This window comes from Mesoplodon densirostris, chromosome 3, assembly GCF_025265405.1.
Source record: "Mesoplodon densirostris isolate mMesDen1 chromosome 3, mMesDen1 primary haplotype, whole genome shotgun sequence".
NCBI lineage: Eukaryota > Metazoa > Chordata > Mammalia > Artiodactyla > Ziphiidae > Mesoplodon > Mesoplodon densirostris.
Genome location: NC_082663.1, coordinates 90,539,238 through 90,558,718, shown reverse-complemented (window position 1 = coordinate 90,558,718; position 19,481 = coordinate 90,539,238). Strand labels below are relative to the sequence as shown.

At 39.6% G+C, this 19,481-nt stretch overlaps 1 protein-coding gene across 5 annotated transcripts in view; it reads right to left on the bottom strand.

Annotated features, from left to right (window-relative positions):
- Positions 1–14,094, bottom strand: part of FER (FER tyrosine kinase) — a 470,473-nt gene extending 456,379 nt beyond the window's left edge. Inside the window, exon 1 of one of the 5 annotated variants that reach the window (XM_060093231.1) lies at positions 14,026–14,094. The gene's annotated coding sequence lies outside the window, so the exon portion shown is untranslated. Of the gene's footprint in view, positions 1–10,457; positions 10,649–14,025 lie in introns of those variants that run through there. The other 4 variants (XM_060093230.1, XM_060093228.1, XM_060093233.1 and 1 more) reach the window with 4 other exon arrangements.
- Between the last annotated feature and the right edge of the window lie 5,387 nt (positions 14,095–19,481).

The window sequence follows — 19,481 nt, the reverse complement described above, 5'->3', positions numbered from 1 at the left end:
CATATCCAACATTGAGCAGTGGCAAATGTCTTGCTTAAGGAAGCTAGTCAAAGTACATAGGTATTACTTATGTAACACTCTCTAACTCAAGTCTTTTCTACAATTTTTATTTCTCAATGAAAAAAAATAATATTCCACTTGAAATAGTTTGAGTTAAAAATAAATAACAGGGCTTCCCTGGTGGCGCAGTGGTTGAGAGTCCGCCTGCCGATGCAGGGAACACAGGTTCGTGCCCCAGTCTGGGAAGATCCCATATGCCGTGGAGCGGCTGGGCCTGTGAGCCATGGCCGCTGAGCCTGCGCGTCCGGAGCCTGTGCTCCCCAACGGGAGAGGCCACAACAGTGAGAGGCCCGTGTACCGCAAAAAATAAAATAAAATTTAAATAAATAAATAAATAACAGCTTGCTCGGTAGTATCTCTAAATGGAACATTTCCTTATTCAAATTACTATAAACCCATGAACAAAACTTATATTCCTTGTATTACTTCAAAGGTATTATCATCCTTATCAGAGCTCAGCAAAGGTTTCTATAGACAAGTGAAAATGTATAATAACTACTATCTAGTGCACCTTAATCATTCCCACCAACTTGCTCAATTATACAGGCTACCATCTCTAACTCACACTCACAGCCAAACATAGTTCCCATTCCCTGAATGTGCTTCTCATTATGACTAGGACTAGGGTGAGACAAGAGAGGTGCCCAGGGTGCAAAATTTACAGAGACACTCACTCTCAGGGTCATGCAAGTGCCACCCTGCAGTTGCATGACCCTAAAAGTGAGTATCGACGTACACTTTGTGTCCCAGGCATCTCTTTTGCCTCACCCCAGTCCTGGCCCTACTTCTCCTTCTGATCTCTACTTCTCCTACTTCTCCAATAACTAACATCCTAATTCTGATAAACCAAAATCTAATTCTGATAAACCAAATATCTAAAATCAAGCAATGAATTTAAATTTAATTTTATATCCATTTAAAATTATGTTTTCAAAGAAAATTTCTTATTCATGATGTGATGTTAGGTGAAAAATAGATCAGGCAGGAATGACTACATACAATAAGAGTCTAAGCTTTCAAAAAAAAATGAGTGTGAGTTGCATGTGAATGTAAGTGATGGACCTGTGTTGTTTTCAACTCCCTTCCTTTTGGTAGCAGCATTTAAATTTTCTTCTGTTGAACCATCCTTCTCTATTGTCAATCACTGTAGTTTGCGTGGCACTGATCCTTTCCACTCTCAAGTTCCTGGAATAAACAGGAAGTTCCTGGAATAGGTGCAGGTGGAATAGGCGCCCAGGTCTGGACAATCAGCACATTCCCTGCCCCAAGCAGTGGTTCAGGAATGAGCATGTGACCCAATTGGACCAATAAGACTCAATCCCAAAATTTTGCAGGACCTAATCAGAAAGAAAACTTTCAGCTGAAGTTGCTAAACTGAAAGAACACAGGAAGTACCTATTTGACAGTAAGCCAACCCAAAGAAGTGCCAAGGGATGACAAGAGAAAAGAAGAAAACTTTGAAAACATTTTATCTCTAGATTTAATCACATCTGAGTTCAGGTGAGTTCAGATGTAGCTGCTGGAATGCAGAATTATTACTGGGAAACAATTCTCTCTGGATTTCTCAAGTTCCTGCACAGTCAGAGCCTTCTAAGCAAAAGGTACTACAAGGGTATTTGCATAACAGACAAACTTAGAAACTAGAAACAGTATCTCCCTAAAGATAGAGACCTCCAATGAGAAATAAAGCCCTTTGGCTCCCTTCCCTGTAAGACATTTACTTATATTTTTAACTTATATTTCTTATGTTACTTCATATTTTTTAAAGCCTTATTTATGTTAGAATAGATTTGGCCTTTTTTGATTGATTGATTGATTGATTGATTGATTTTTGGCTGTGTTGGGTCTTCGTTGCTGCACGCGGGTTTTCTCTAGTTGTGGCGAGCAGGGGCTACTCTTCATTGTAGTGCACGGGCTTCTCATTGTGGTGGCTTCTCTTGTTGTGGAGCATGGGCTCTAGAGTGCAGGCTCAGTAGTTGTGGTGCACGGCCTTAGTTGCTCCACAGCATGTGGGATCTTCCCGGACCAGGGCTTGAACCTCTGTCCCCTGCATTGGCAGGTGGATTCTTAACCACTGTGCCACCAAGGGGTCCCGTTACTTCATATTTTTTATACTTATATTGACTTACAGTCTAGGTTAATAAATCTAATGACACTTTCCCCCTCTCCCCTACAGAAGATTTGCTAAATGAGTAATCTCTCTCCCTCTGCAGGGTGTTCTCATCAGTGTTTTAGAATTATCAATTACATGATGCAATAAACTATTTTGGCTTATTTATTAATTCATTCAACAAATATTTGCTGGAAGGCTACTAAAATATGTCATGAATTTTCCTACACACACACACACACACACACAAACACACAACTCAGAGACAAAAATTCCTGCCCTCATGGAGATTATATTCTAGAGAGAGGGAAAAAAATACAAAATAAATAAGTAAAATACAAAGTGCTAAGTGGTGATAAGGGCTATAAAGAAAGAAAAAGCAGGAAAAGGATGGGGCTATAATGAAGGAAAAGGTGGGAAAAGGTAACAAGTATGGGGGAGGGAGGAGATTTCAGATTTCTGTTTGGTAATCAAAGAACTTACAGAGGAAGTGCTATTTGAGCAAGGATCTAGAGCAGATGGGGAAGTGAGTCATATGGATATCTGGAGAAGAGAATTCCAGGCTGGGGGAACAGTAAGTCAAAATACCTACTTAAGGAAGACCAAGGAGGCCTACATGGGTGAGTGGTGGAGACAACGGTAAAATCTGCGTTCAGAGAAAGATCCTCAGGAGGGAGGGAGAGCAAGACCACAAAACTAGCTCATTTTAAGGACTTGAGCTTGTACTCTAAGTTACATGGGAAGCTAGTGAAAGATTCTGAGAAAAAGTGATGTAATCTCTTACTTTTCAAAAGATGTTATTAGTGTTCTGAGGCAAATATTCTGAGAGTACCAGTAGTAGTGGGGAGACTTGCTAGGAGTTACATAGAAGGAGAGAGAAGATGGTGTTGAACCAGAGTGACCCATGTAGAGGTGATAAGAACTGGTCAGATGTCAGATATATTTTGAAGCCAACAGAATATACTGGAAGATTGTATTGGGGAGGTGAAAGAAAAAGAGTCAAGGATAACTTCGAGGTTTGTGGTCTGAGCATAAACAAAAATGGAGGTGCCACTTACAGAGATGGAAAGGATTGATTTTTTAACTGGATTTCTAACACTGGCATACAAAAGAAGACTGACAAATATAAAAATTTATGCTGGAAATCAATAATTACAAATGACAGCCCTAAGATGTAGAACTGATTGAGTCAATAAAAGAAAATGAAGGGAATCTGGTATCCCTGTATTATAGGGTGAGAAGTGACCAATCCATAATAAGCAAAACATCTGGTAAATTCCCACCTCAAAAAAAAAAAAAATCAGGCTACTTGCCTAGTAAGAATGGAACTGAAGGGCACTTAGTAAAAATGTCAGAATGTTGGTATATTGCCTACTATGCAGCAGTCTTCAGTAAGGCCCCTCAAAAGAGAAGCAAACTTTGAGTGAAGTCTTAATAAAAAGAAAATCTTTTCAGTCTTTCATTACAAATTCAAGATGGCTGATTATCTTGCAATTTACATGGTTGAAAATCAAATATCCCTAAACTAAAATTCGGGTCTTTAACCACACAAAATAAAAGGTGGGGAAAGCCTGGTGCTCTGGGCTCCTCCCCAACCATCCTAGCAAAAAATATATTTACAGCCTGGGAGCAGGGACAAACCAGTTGTGCACCATTACTTCAACAAGTTGCTCTGAATGGCCTAGAGACAGAGGCCAAGATGAAGATTGAGAAGCCTAGGATTTGCTTGATTCCAAACCTCAGTACTATTGACATATTGAACTGGAAAATTCTTTGTTGTGGGAGGCTGTCCTGTGCATTGCAGGATGTTTAACAGTATCCCTGGGCACTACCTCTACATGCCAGTGACACCTGCCTACTCACCCCACCACCCCCTATTGTGATAATAATAATGTCGCCAGACATTGCCAAATATCCCGAGGTAAAAATAAAATAAAATAAAGTAATGCCCCCTGTTGGAGAACTACTCACTGGGTTAGGGTGGCAAAGTTGTTTAGAGACATAACAGGGCAATAGTTTGATTCAAGGACTAGGCTTTGGGCTTTGGGTACTGGGGAGAAGTTGGTCAAATACAAATAAATCAAAAACCTACTAAGTTTATAAGAAAGTTGTATTGACTAAGAAACTCCCAGCAAAGATTTGTTACTGCTCAGCCCTCAAGATGTCCTCCTGGACTCCAAGCTCTCATCAACAGCAAAAGGGCTGCTAAAACTGTGCAGGCCCCAGTAAGGGAATTCTTCTCAATACCCCTGTTGGCTATGACCAGGAGGAGGAATAACAAAGATCTTCCTGGATGGTAGAACAAGAGACAGCCACGTTGGCTAATCAAAAATCTTATTTCAGGGCTTCCCTGGTGGCGCTGTGGTTGAGAGTCCGCCTGCCGATGCAAGGGACATGGATTCGTGCCCCAGTCCGGGAAGATCCCACGTGCTGCGGAGCGGCTCGGCCCCTGAGCCATGGCCACTGAGCCTGCGCATCCGGAGCCTGTGCTCCGCAGCGGGAGAGGCCAGGACAGTGAGAGGCCCATGTACCGCAAAAAAAAAAAAAAAATATATATATATATATATATATATATATATATATATATAATTCCACTGCCCAGGCAGAGTCCTTGCCACCCCTGACCAATGAAATATGTACAGATTATGGATTGGAAAATCTCTGTGGGTTACTTCCCCTTTTTCTCTTTTCTAATTAAGAGTTTTTATTGTCCTTATGTTATTTTCCTTCTATCACTGAATACTGGCTTTATTACAATTAGTTATATTTATGATTTAACCATAAGTTTCTTGACCCTGGGCTGTCTTTTCAAACAGAACTGAGAGAAATTACCCAGTGATTCTAGACTTAAAGTTTGATGCAGTAATTAAACAAGTCTTTGAGTTGTATTTCTCTGTTGGGGGTCAAGTGGTAAATGCACTGGAAGTTTTAAGTGACACACTGCATTATATTAGATGAGGGCATTTTTTCAAGGGTTTATATATGAGGGAGGACATGGATGCACATTAGGAGGATTACAGTGAATGTCTTTTGGTTATGCTTGTCCAGCATCCACTCCCACTTCCCATGGTAACAGTAACTTCTTACTTTCAGTGAACCACCAACCCTGACTCTCAGTCCACATGGTTCAGACCACGTGGCTGACCACACTTCCTATTCCCAGTTCCAATAGTTAACACCTGATCCAGATCTGGCCTATCATCATATACTATTCCCCTGGCCACAGGATCAAAGATGGAAAAATGACCTAACTCATTCAGTGAGATGTAATCCCAGGGCTTTTGCTAAAACTATGAGTAGGAAAAGTGTTTTTTACGTTGGGCTTGCTAAACTGAAAGAATGTAAACCATCAGGGAGCTCCACATGGAGAAATCCTACCTGAGAGCATATCTAACACAAGAGAGAGCCACTGAGTTTGCTGAGGCCACTGAGCCCTTGAATCCATCCATACCTAAAGAGAATACACTCCTGTTTGTCCCAGTGCCCCAAGATACTGTGAGTAGGGGTTTAGTCTCATGCAACTGAAAGGTATTAAAAAATCTAGTATCATTATCAGTTAGACAAAACTGGGGTTAGTTTTCAAACCAAAAAAAAAAAACCAACAAGATATAAGCATTAAATTATTTGCCTAAATTCATACAACTAATTACAGGTAGCACAGATGCAACCCTAAATGGGTCTAGCTCTAATAGTCATGCTCTTTACACTACATCTACTCTCTCTCTGAAGAAAACAGTCTGAAACTTCTCTATGCTTTAAAATTATCTGTAGCCATAAAGTAAGACCTTACATGAAGTGAGTATTCTACTAACATTTGTTGAATAACCAAAAAAAGAAGAATCTCACACCTTCCTCCTCTCTGTCCCATTCCTGCAACAACTTGCCTCTTGTATAGCATAGAACATTTCTGTGTTAATTTTACAATGTAAGCTACCTTAAGGACATGTAATAGCAAGTATCTCTAAGCTAAGTTACTTCAATCTTAGACTGCCAGTTTCAGTGACAGGGTAAATTGGCTCCAAAATATTAATAGAACATCATAACCTTAGAAAGAGGCCATCACCACTGACTAGCTACTACTGTTATAATTAATTGTGAAACTCAGAAAAGGACACCCATATTATCTTTTAAGTGAGAATACTATTGTTTATGTTAGTATTTTAAGATATTTGTCAGAATGACATTAACTTCTAGAAAGTAGCAGCTATTTATAAACAGTCAAATCTCTTTCAATATTATTGTTGAATGTGAGAGAGAAGGGAAATGGGATAGAATTTATGAATATAAGACCCCTGACATTTTCAAGAAATATAAAAACCATGAGAATTTTTGACAGAGCTGAAACATTCAATAACAATGTTCCACAAGGCAAGTTTTGTTTCCCTAGAAGGTGTGGTAGATTGATTCACATCCAGACTCACTGGATTCAACATTCCATTTTTAAACATATTGAAAAATGCCTATTTTCTGGCTAAGATCTACCACTTTCTTAGGCCTCTACTTTTTCTTCACTTCTAGCAGCTGGCTTTCTTTTTCAGGAAAATTTTTACAAAGAAGCAACATTTTATCACTTGACAAAAGTTATTATACAGGATAACTTCACACTGAGAACAAAGTCAAGGTGAGATGTAGACACTGGGCAGTTAGGTGAGGTCACACATATCTTAGGGTCTCGCTTCCAATAAGAGGAAATTATTTCAGCAAAACTTCAAATACTTCAAAATGGACTTTTAGAGTCACTCCCAAGTAATTGAAACTGCTGTTAAGTCCAGGACTGCTAATGGTTCACTATGTTTAGACTTTTATCATTTCATTTATTTGAGATTTAGCATATCAAAGACCTAAATTTAAATCCCGGGTATCACTTTATAGCTAAATCTCCTTGGATATGACCTAAGATTGGTTCCAGATCACAAAAAGAAAATACAAGCTACCCAATCTATAGGGCTGTGATGAAAATAAAAACAAATGCACAAAAATGCCCAACATTTTTAGCAGGCACTAAAGAAATGTCAATGCCCCTCCCCCATAACAATATCTGAATTCATGTAATTTACTCAAAAACTTTTACTGACAGAAACTGTTTCTTCCTTAGAAATGTTGAGGAGGGGATAAAAAAGGGCTATGCATAAATAATCATAATACAATATACTATATATATACATCTACACACACACATAACTATTGGTAAGAGAAAGAAATCAGCCTCCTGCTTTGCAAAAAGTTTATTATATATAAATCTAGATGAAAATTCTTATCCTTTGTCCAACATAATTGTTTATAAATAATCAGGATAATGATCAAGTTATTTGTCATTAAAAATTATCTGATACAACTGCACTGTTCAGTTCCCTTTAATTAATCTACTATTGCCAATTTATTCAATATATAGAAAGTAAAGAGGCCTGACAAAGTGATGGTACTTAACCAAAACATATAAATTTGCAGTAAATTCAGAATGGATAAGAAATGTGACAGGGACTGGATCAGTGTCATTATAAAGTCCACCATACACCACAGGCTCTATACTAAAACAAACAAAAAGGTTATACTTAAAATGTTTCTTTTGCTCCTACCAAAGCAAAACTTTAAAACCTTACTGAAAGTTGAAATGATGGCTAACTTGTATACGAATGTATATAGAAAGCATGTGATTCTGAAGGAAATATAATTCAAGAGAAAGTCAGAGCACTGTATAAACATTCTCATGAAGTAAGAAGTCATGTGGCTGCTAGGGTGGCTACTGAACCATTTGTTACCAAAACTGAATATTGGTAGAAGAGTCAAATGCATTATTCTTGGTATAATGTGAAATTAACAAAAAGTTCCAACAACTGACAGGAGAAGCTTGGGAAATCTTCCCAAGCTGAAGACATACAGAAAGTAGAAGGGACACAAACTCCTGAAGTGTCCAACTCCTGTCAAACTATGACCAAGAAACAGCAGCAAGCAGCAAGCATTACAGTGACCAACGACTAACTCTTCAACTTTGTGACAGTGCAGCAGGCTTTGCGATTAAGCCAAAAACACTCTTTTGTTCTACAAACCCCAGGGCAAAAAAGCCAAGAATAAGAAACTCTGCATGTATACTAATGATGTAATGAAAATCATCCAGCCTTCATTTTAGAAGCAAAAAATTGCTTAACAACTTTGACGACAGAGTCCTGTTTATAGAATCATTAAGGGTCTGAAGAGATCAACTAAATTTTTCAATTAAATCTGTATTTTATGAAGGTGGTTATATCCTAGGTCCACAAAGATTTCAAGAAATACCACTTGCTAATGCTAAGGGTCTAATGAACATAGTTTTCCTAAGTCTTCACTTCAAACTGTATATTATACAGACTACTTCTATGTAGGATGAACTATTCAAGAGCAATTTCATTCACAGAAATGTAATTTTAAAGAAATTTTTCTGACTGAGCCACTGTAAAGAGCATTTTTATATAATAAACACCTAGAATATAAATATTCTACTATTAAGAGTTTCCCCTTTTCCTAAAACCATTTGCCCTACTATGGAAATACCTTTTCTACAAGTAAAATAACTTATACTGGAAAACTAATTTCAATTTTTCTATGATAATGTTATTTTATTTACTCTGACTTTAAAATGTAAGGCTCTTCACTGTCAATTACATAAAATTAGTACTCTCTTCTTACATAAGCATTACAATGCTGATAAGAAAAAGTGAAGAAGCATTCGTTTCAGGAAAATGCAGAAATAACTTGGGTCTCAACGATAGTACTATAAGGTGTGTCTCAAGTATTTGTTACTAATAATAGTTATTTATCTTTTTTTAATGACTCACTTTTCTCAATAAATCAGAGTAGATTCAAGTTTATCCCTATAATAGTGTCATTCTCAATCACTTGCGTTCTGATATGCTTCCTAGAGTGGGAGAGGGTAAGATGGAATTACAGAGGGCATACTAGAAAACTACGTATTAGAATATGTCACACATGTACATATCTTGTACTTGGGTGGAAAAAATATTGAGAATCATTGACTTAGATCACAAAATCTTTGTTTTACTGCTGGATGAGACAATAAGGACTATTTAGTTCCAATCCTAACTTTTTACCAGTTCAGTGCTTGCTTCACAACAACCAATAACTATAGCCTGGTCTGTGCATTTAAACTATAAGTGTGTGTTCTTTAAGAATCAGAACCCCATACTTACTGAACACACATTTTGAAATAGGGATATCTGTAAAATGTCGCTCCCTAAAAAATAATCATATAGGAGATTTCTGTAGGAGACAGAAAACTTTCAATTAAGAGTTTTGTGTATTATTACATTTGAAAATAAAGTTTAACTTTTAAATAGATTAAGTAAATGTAATTTAAGGCAGCAGGGAGCATTAGTTAGAGATTTAAGAAGGTAACATTTAGCTTTTCTGTACCACTTTTAAGCAAATATTTGTGGTTCAAAGGAAAGGAATTCAGGGAAACCATCCAACAACAGATGATAATCTAATGTGAAAGAAAAATAATTCAGGAATTCAGACAAACTGGACATATTTTGAGGTAAAAATCCGTTAAGGTAAATTTCTGATTATCGCTACTGAGATACAGTAACCCAAGAGCTAAAAAAAAAAAAAAAACCCCAGCTAATCTGAGATATTTCTAATTATTTGGTTTGTACAAATGTAAATATCATTCAATTTAAGTAAGCTTAATGTACATTATTTTAATTTCCGAAGTCTAAAACTTAGGGACTTTTAGGATCGTAGAATAAACACAGTAATACTAGAAGAGATGAAATGAAAACTACCATGAAAGGAACTGAATGTGAAAGCTGAACACTCCCTAAATTCAGTCATTTTACCTCAATTGTCTCATTTCTTCTTCATAACGATCTTGTGAGGCAATTATATCATCCCCACTTTACAGATGAGGAAACTATGGTTTAAAGAGATTAAGAAACTTGCCCAAGATCCCACAAAAGAAAATCCTAATTTCTGACTGAAATGCAGATTATCTGGCTCCAAAATAAATGACTCTTCTTTTCACTATACCCTGCTATCTCACAAGAAACACATACATTGAACTTTTCAGTCTTTTAATTAAAACCTTCTAAAGGAAGAGACAATATTAAGCTTATAGCGAGCAGTGATAATGTATAGGCTAAAAATTAGTCATAGTTTGATAAGTGAATATTTAGGAAGTAATTACAAATCATGCATGACATTAAATTTTTTAAAAGCTGAATATGAAATATCACCCCCAAATAGAAAAATCCGAAAACTTCTGTAGAAAGGCACTAAGTAAACTTCATCTTACCTGGACACTTTGAATTCCAAAGAAAAAACCTGAGAGGCTCCATATTTTTTCAGTCATACAGCAGTTTCATATGGTCAACTAGGACTATATTTATACTTAAGAAAAAAAGAAAAGTGGGTAATTGCTTGGGTCTGATTCTTTTGTTCTGACTCTAATCAGTCCTCTATTGATTATTTTCCATTTTTCCTCCAGATTTTGGAGGCTTCTTCTAATTTAGGCTAACTGAGTCTCAAGTTCAGGAACTCCTCCAAGTTTAGATGTAAGTGCTGACACACTGCAATAAAGACCATAAAATTGCAATGATTGGTAGAGTGTTACAGAAGAAACAAAAGTTTCAGTTATTTCAAAACATTAACTATCGTGGAATTACTGATGACTTTTTTTCTGTATAGTTTTCTGAATTGATTTTAAAGCATTTAACTTTTATAATAAAAACAGGAGAGCAAGAAAAAAGGAAAGAGGGAGGAAGGCGGGGCGGGGGCGGGGGGGAAGTTGGAGCTTTGATTAAAAACTATCTGAACATCTTATTCTTTCCAAAGTTCCAAAACTATGACCTCCTTGTTCCCTTCTATCTCTCAATGGCATGGCATGAAAAATAAACCACACATAAGCATGCCAAAGTCAAATGAGATATGGAAAAATAATAATGAGGCAATCCAAAGATCTATAAATTCTGAGACATAGCTCAATTTCACTATTTCAGAAATTAGTTATTAACTGAGCAAAGTATGAAAAACAGATTTAGGGCATACTAAAACTGAAGAGCAGGATTCACATACTTAAAGAAGAGTGCAGGAATTTCCTTAGTATGGGAAAATTATAAATATAATATACACATATGTGAATTAATTTATACCAGCTTCTTATTCTTTTTATCACAAATTGAAGTTCTGTATTAAAATATTCCTTTAGCAACACCATGAAACAACACGCAAGATAGTTTCGAGTCCTATCAAAATTAACTTAAATCTCTCTAAATTACTTCATTTTCCGTGGAAAAGTTATACTAAAAAAAGTTCACATTTGTAAGCTTTCTTTTTCCATTACAAAAACATTCTTATTCCAAAACAACATACATAAGATTGACCCAATTTATTAAGTATATTACCAAAACAGTGCATAATTGATAGTCCCTTCGACCTGTCTTCAAAAGAAGACGCTCATTTAAAAATCAAGTAGAAAACTATAATCTATTAACACAAGAGTCCAATTTTAAAACAAGACTTTTATTTGTACAACAAGTTCATTAGATTTCCTTCTTTTTCTGATTACCAAAACACAGTTAACTCACCAAGGCCTTGATTTACAAAGATGATGACTTCCTACTCACAGGACTGCTTTATAACAGTCTCATGGAATTCAATTACTACAGTTTTTATAAACACTATTACCATCTACGAACGGAAATAAGCACTCTACAATATTTTGGTTTGATACATATTTATGCTGGTTTTCAAACTTGATAATTTCAGTTCCTCTGTTCCTTAGTATATGCCATGTAACAGCTGTCCTGAAAATGTTATTGCTGTGTAGATGGTGAGTATTCACAGCACAACTGAACTTGCCTACATTGTTTTAAATTTTTCATAGTGAAATACTGGAGGAAAAAAAGGCAAATGTGAAATGTTCACAGACCAGAGTTATAGCTACATAACAGTTGAAGATGAAATGAAAAGGAAGGGTCTACCAAAAGCCTGAATTATTCCTTCAACTACTGACATCAAACTCTGAAATAGTGCAGAAGCTGCATTAACCGGACCCTAAATAATTTTACATGGTATATATTTAATGCTGCCAACCATCAGTATGGAAGAGAAACAGATCTTCACCAAAGGTCTTTCATGGAAGAAACTGGAGAAAGGTTTCCAAGTATGCCTATGTACTCCCTTAATATACTTCCAGTACCTTTGAAAACAGTTCATTGGCTCAAGAGAACTAGCAGAAAAGATTCCCCAGATCACAAAACATACACTGAGCCCTCCTTTGCATTCACTGACAAATGTGCGGCTCTTCACAAGTATGTCTGCCTAAAGCCCATATAGGTAGATACACCAGGACAACACTGCACAGTGAAATAATACTTTGCAATAGTTTTTAAAAATCCTGTCCTCAGGGCTTCCCTGGTGGCGCAGTGGTTGAGAGTGCGCCTGCCGATGCAGGGGACACGGGTTCGTGCCCCCGTCCGGGAAGATCCCGCATGCTGAGGTGCGGCTGGGCCCGTGAGCCATGGCCGCTGAGCCTGCGCATCCGGAGCCTGTGCTCCACAACGGGAGAGGCCACATCAGTGAGAGGCCCGCGTACCGCAAAAATAAATAAATAAATAAATAAATAATCCTGTCCCCATTCCATAGGTGGAAAAGTAGTTTCTAGTCTTTAATCACTAAAATAGATTTGGTCTATTCTTATTGATTTTTGTTACACTTTTATATCGCTGTTGAATCCATTTAAGAATCTTTTTTAGTATTTTAAAACATCTGGAGAAAGAGAAAAAAATGGCACTACACCCAGAGTAATTTATGTCAAATTTACAGTGAGACTACTACGAATATATGCAGCTTCTTATGAATTAAAAAGATTAAGGTTTTTTAACCATAAGGCAATCGAAAATGAAAGTGCCGGCCTTAATAAATTATTAGACATTGCACTGCACAGCACTATATATCAAAATCACAAATGCACACACACACACACATAAGCGACAACTTCACAGTTAATTTGTGCAAGACGTACCACCCTACCAAAACCAACTCAATTGGTTTCAGAAAGTTGATCCTAAAGGAGACTAACCAGAAAGCTGACCCGAAGGTGACTCCAAACACCTCCTCAACCGTAAATGGCAAAGAGAACAGAACAGAAATTGCCCCGCCTGCGCTAGCTTCACACTATCTCTTGAGGGTCACTCCTGGCCAAGACAAGAGTAGGGACGGAAGGTGGGGGATAAAAGCAGGGGGTGGGGAAGCTGACACGAGAGAAGAGCTGGGGGCGGACTGTGCCGGTCCAGGGAGACCGCAAGGCCCCAGCGGTAGGAAGGGGCTGGGGGAACACCTAGGGATTGGGGGTGGCCGCCCAGCCCGAGGCCCGCGCCGAGGGGATCGCGCCGAGAAAAGGGGGTGCGGGCGTGATGGGCGGTGTCCACAGTACTCCCAGCACCGCCCCACACCCCGCAAACCCCGGACCCGGCGACTGGGCGGAGCCGTCGCGCCCGCCTCAGCCCTCTCGCGCCGGCACCCGCCCCCTCAGCCTCCAGTCCCGGGTGGGTGGGAAGGGCGGGCCTCGCCCGGGCGGGTGGGCAGCCCGGCCCAAGCCGCAAACAGGAATGCGCCGCCGCGGGCGCAGGATGGACGGGAGACCCCGCAGCCGGGGGCAGGAGGGGGGGGATGGCTGAGGGCGGAGAAAGAGCCCTCGGCGCAGCCGGCGCAACCGCCGCAGCCAGGGCAGAGCCCCAGGCGCCCCACTGCGGGCAGGGAGTGTTGCCCCAGTTCTCGGCTGGCCTTCCCAACTCTTCCCCCCTCCCCCGGCGTTGCCCCGGGTAACAGCGCCTGCCGCGGGCGGCGCGAAACTCACCTACCTAGAACCTGACAAGCAGGAGCCCCTCAGACACGGGAGCCAGTCGCCACCCCGCGTCACGGGGGCCGCCACAACCAATGAGCGCTGCTGTCACCAGCCTCCGCGGCCAATCCAGCTGCACTCCGGTCTCCGGGCACCCTCGAGGTCTCAGCCAATGGGCACCCGCCGAAGGCGGGCACTGCCTCCCGACCCCCAACCCCCTCTTCCACCACCTCCCAGGAGGCGGGGCGCGGCCGATTGGCCTGGACCCCGGAGGGGTGGGACTCGGGCACCAGGCCCGGTGGGCGCGCGCGGACCGGGGGCTGCGGGCGTGGCGAGGGGAGGCGTGGAGCGTCGGCCGCCGCCCTCCGGGCTCGCTCCCCAGCTTGGGTGGGGTCGCGCGGCCCTTCTGGTGGCTCAGCTCTCCCCGTCCCTGTAACTCGCTCCTCTCTAGCCGGTGTCCAGGGCTGCCGGGGTGGGAGTGTGGGCGGGATGCGGCCGGAGGCGGGCGGCGGCGTCACAGGAAACTTTGGGAGGCTCGCCTGGCCGCGGCCGGGAAGTGGCCGGGCCGGGGGTGATAAGCTGGGGCCGCCTAGAAGGGACTACCCGGCGGGTCGGCAGCCGGAAAGGAATTCGGAGGGTGGGGACGGAGACGTGATTAAAATGTTAATTGTGCCCGCGGGGTGCTGGGTGATCCCGGGAGCTGAAATCTCCGGGAACGGAAGCTGCTTTGGGGTCGCGGACCCTCCAACCCTAAATACGCATCCTTCACCCCTTCGAATCAGTCACTTTTTCTGTATATCTTACTTGCATCTATTGTAACGTTGATTCTTTTAAACTAGTTTTCGGCTTGAAGTGCCTGAAAGGCGGGAACAGTGTCTTTCTCATTCCTATAATTCCCAGTGCCTGAGATCTTCTTTTTTAAAAAAGGTTAGACAATGCTGGAGTTGTGATGGATGCTATTAAAAAGTGTGCAGCAGGTCCTGTGAGTAGTCTCCTGTAGTAAGTTCTTACCTCTTCCAGAGTCTAGCATGCGTGAAGAACCGAAGTTGGTTTGCTCCTCCAGTGAGAGTTGTTTCTGAAGCGTCCATCACCAAAAGAATTTAGTGGAAAATGAGTAATTTGAACTAAACAAAGAGACGTAGGTGTTTATTTGTATTTTTTTAAGCCTAAAAGACCTTTTATTTTATTCTTAAATTATTCTTTTGAGAAAGGTTAAGTAAAATTACAAAGGTTACACATAACTAATTAGACAAATGTAATGACAAAATTTTTTTTAAAACTTAATTCTCCCTATTGGATATGGAAGAAGGGATTTCCCTTTCTTAAGAGCACTTGCCTTAGAAAACTGGTAATTGTTGTATACTTTTTCATCTCTCTGAAATGTATATAAATTATTTTGAAGACTGGATAGGTCTCTGTCATTTTGTGTTTTATTAGCGTTATATCCCAGAAATGTGTTTCTCAAGGACCTGGGAACTATCTCTTTGAAAAGCAAATGTCAAGAGCTAGCGCGCCCTTGAATGGATAAAGATGTTGTGGTATACATATATATACAGCATGGAATATTATTCAGCCTTAAAAAAAGAATGAAAGCTTGCCATTTCAACAGCATGGATGGACCTTGAGGGCATTATGCTAAGTGAAATAAGTCACAGAGAAATGCAAATGCCATATGATCTCCCTTATATGTGGAATTAGAAAAAAACAAAAAAAAACCTCATAGATACATAGAACAAATGGATGGTTGCCAGAGGAAGGGGGTGGGAGGTGGGTGAAATGTGTGAAAATGGTCAAGAAGTACAAACTTCCAGTTATAAAATAAAAAATAGGAATGTAATAGCATGATGACTGTAGTTAATAATACTGTATTGCATATTTGAAAGTTGCTAGGAAAGTAGATCTTAAAAAGTTCTCATCACAAGAAAAAAATTGTGTAACTATATATGGTAACAGATGTTAACTAGAATTACTGTCGTGATCAGTTAGAGATATATACAAATATGGAATTATGTTGTACACCTCAAACTGTTGTAATATTATATGTCAATTATACCTCAATTAAAAGAGAGAGAGAGATAGCACCCCTCTCTCCCAGTTTCTGTGGGATAGTAGGAACCTAACTTTGTGGGCAAATTTTTCCAAGTTGCAAAACTACCTTCTGTCATAAAGATGAGACATTTGTTTTGCCTGTGAATAATGCTTATTAGCTAACTCTAATGGTCACCCCAATTAGGAAATAAAGTCAAGATGAATTATGTGTGCTATGTTATCAAGGCCTATTACTTGATGACTAGTTATTGTTTATCTTGAAAACATAGGTAATGGGTTGTATCTGCTAGGCTGTATAAAAGGGTGAGATTGCTTTCTGTCTTTGCAGTCTCTTTGCAGATTGCCTGCAATGCGCATCACATTCTCGTGTAATGCTTATTCAATAAGAAAAGTATTATTTCTCCACTGCATTTGTGGAGAGAATTTCTGGGTTGGGAGAACATTTTCTTTTTATTTATATTCCACAAAAAATACCTATGCCTAAAATATCAAGACTATGAAGTTAAAGAAAGTAATTAGTTTCTAGTTTTTAACTTGTTCTCGAAAATGACCTCACATTAGATGATAATGTGTTGCCGAACTAAAAATACATTTTGAGTCAGAAATAAGAAAGTTAATGTTTCGTATGTATTTTGGAATGACTGTTAACTGCACAAACTAAACATATGTGAATAAACCTCTTAAAATAGAAAAGAAATTAATTTTCTATGAATATTAAATACTGTGGTATATGTCAAGTCAATATGAAAGAAATTGATGAATGTTTATGCATTATATGGTTAGACAAAGCCAAAATACAACTTTGGGGATTGCTTCACCAAGGCATATCTTTTCCAAGAACCTTAGGATTTCTCTGTCTTTATACAAAGAAAATCTAAATCTGGAAAGATGTGGTTTATGAATTTGTTATTACATATGTGCAGAAAGTAGCTTTAAATAAAAGTCTGGTGTGAAAAATAGAATTGTTTGCTATACATTGTGTGTGTGTGTGTGTGTGCGTGAGTTTTAAGGAACTCAGATCTCTGAAAAGAGTAAGAATCTTCCTAGTTCTTCAACAATTCTCTCAGTTCTCACCTATTCACTCCCAACTTAAAAACTGCCTGCCATATGCCAAGCACCATGCTAAGAAATGCAATTTTTTAAACATCTTTATTGGAGTATAATTGCTTTACAATGTTGTGTTAGTTTCTGCTGTATAACAAAGTGAATCAGCTATATGTATACATATATCCCCATATCCCCTCCCTTTTGCATCTCCCTCCCATCCTCCCTATCCCACCCCTCTAGGTGGTCACAAAGCACTGAGCTGATCTCCCTGTGCTATGCGGCTGCTTCCCACTAGCTATCTATTTTACGTTTGGTAGTGTATATATGTCCATGCCACTCTCTCACTTTGTCACAGCTTACCCTTCCCCCTCCCTGTGTCCTCAAGTCCATTCTCTAGTAGGTCTGTGTCTTTATTCCCTTCTTGCCCCTAGGTTCTTCATAACCATTTTTTAAATTTTATTTTTAGATTCCATATATATGTGTTAGCATACGGTGTTTGTTTTTCTCTTTCTGACTTAACTTCACTCTGTATGACAGTCTCTAGGTCCACCCACCTCACTACAAATAACTCAGTTTTGTTCCTTTTTATGGCTGAGTAATATTCCATTGTATATATGTGCCACATCTTCTTTATCCATTCATCTGTTGATGGACACTTAGGTTGCTTCCATGTCTTGGCTATTGTAAATAGAGCTGCAATGGACATTTTGGTACATGACTCTTTTTGAATTATGGTTTTCTCAGGGTATATGCCCAATAGTAGGATTGCTGGGTCACATGGTAGTTCTATTTTTAGTTTTTTAAGGAACCTCCATACTATTCTCCATAGTGGCTGTATCAATTTACATTCCTACCAACAGTGCAAGAGGGTTCCCTTTTCTCCACACCCTCTCCAGCATTTATTGTTTGTAGATTTTTTGATGATGGCCATTCTGCCAGGTGTGAGGTGATACCTCATTGCAGTTTTGATTTGCATTTCTGTAATGATCAGTGATGTTGAGCGCCCTTTCATGTGTGTGAAACCTCATTTAAAGTGGAGTTGGGAAGCCCTGAAGGGGGAGCTCTCGCGCAGGTATCACACCACAGTTTGTAGCCTTCTGACCCAACAACAAGCTGCCCGCTACCTGCAGCCTGTGAAGAACCACCACAGCCTCCCCAATTTCGTCCTTTCTTCTAAAAAAGCAAGTCTCTCTCCTTGGTTCTCCAGATTTACCTATGGTTTACCACCGTTTGCTTGTCCCAAGTTGAAATTCTCTGCTATTCCCAAATAAACTTATTTTGCTGGTAAAATAGCTGGCTCTTTTGTTTTTTTGCGGTACGCGGGCCTCTCACTGTCGCGGCCTCTCCCGTTGCGCAGCACAGGCTCCGGACGCGCAGGCTCAGCGGCCATGGCTCACGGGACCAGCTGCTCCGTGGCACGCGGGATCCTCGCAGACCGGGGCACAAAGCAGCGTCCCCTGCATCTGCAGGCGGACTCCCAACCACTGCGCCACCAGGGAAGCCCTGGCTCTTCTGTTTTTAAGGTCAACACTTTCTGAGGAAACTAACTGACTTGCCCAAGGAAAATACTTTCACGAGTAGTGGAGGGGAGGGGAGAATCTTCCAACATTGTGATTCCTTGCCTAATCACATCAAAAATGAAGTCTGCCAATCCACGAGTTCCAAGCATGCAGGTTGCTTCTCTCACTCTTAAATATGAGGAGACATTTGGGGATGTTTTGAGGAAACCCACAGTCATGAAAATCAGACACCAAAACAAACAGAAAAAAATATGGGAAGAGGCGGGGGAGAGTTGAACAAAACCAAAGCAGAGAGCAGAAGAAAATTTCAGAACTATGAGCAATGTCATTAAAGAAAGAAATTATATGAATAAAAAGAGGATGCTTTTCTTTCTTTTTTTTTTAAGAAATATTCAGAGGGAAAAAAGTGAGTTTGGGAAATTAAAAAATAAATTTTAAAATTCAGTAGTAGATGACAAAATGAAGTTGAGAAGTCTCAAAAGAAGATCAAAAATACAATTGAAAATTATGAGATAAAAGGAAATTTAGGATCAATCCAGGAGATTGCACAGCTAAACTATAAAAGTTATAAAAAAAGAAAAGGAGGAGAACGGAGGAGGGCTGGAATTATCAAAGAAAGGCATTTCCACAGAACTGAAAGAAGTGTGTTTCCAAATCATATGGATCTAGTGAGTGTCTGAAAAATAAATGAAAAAGACTCATGTAATCCTAAAATATCAGAATAGCAGAGATAAAGAAAATTCCCTAAATGCTTCAAATAGAATAACAAACAGATTGCAGACAAAAAATCAGGCATGATAATAGAGAATGACACTGGACTTTTCAACAATGATACTGGAAACTAGAAGAAAATAGAGCA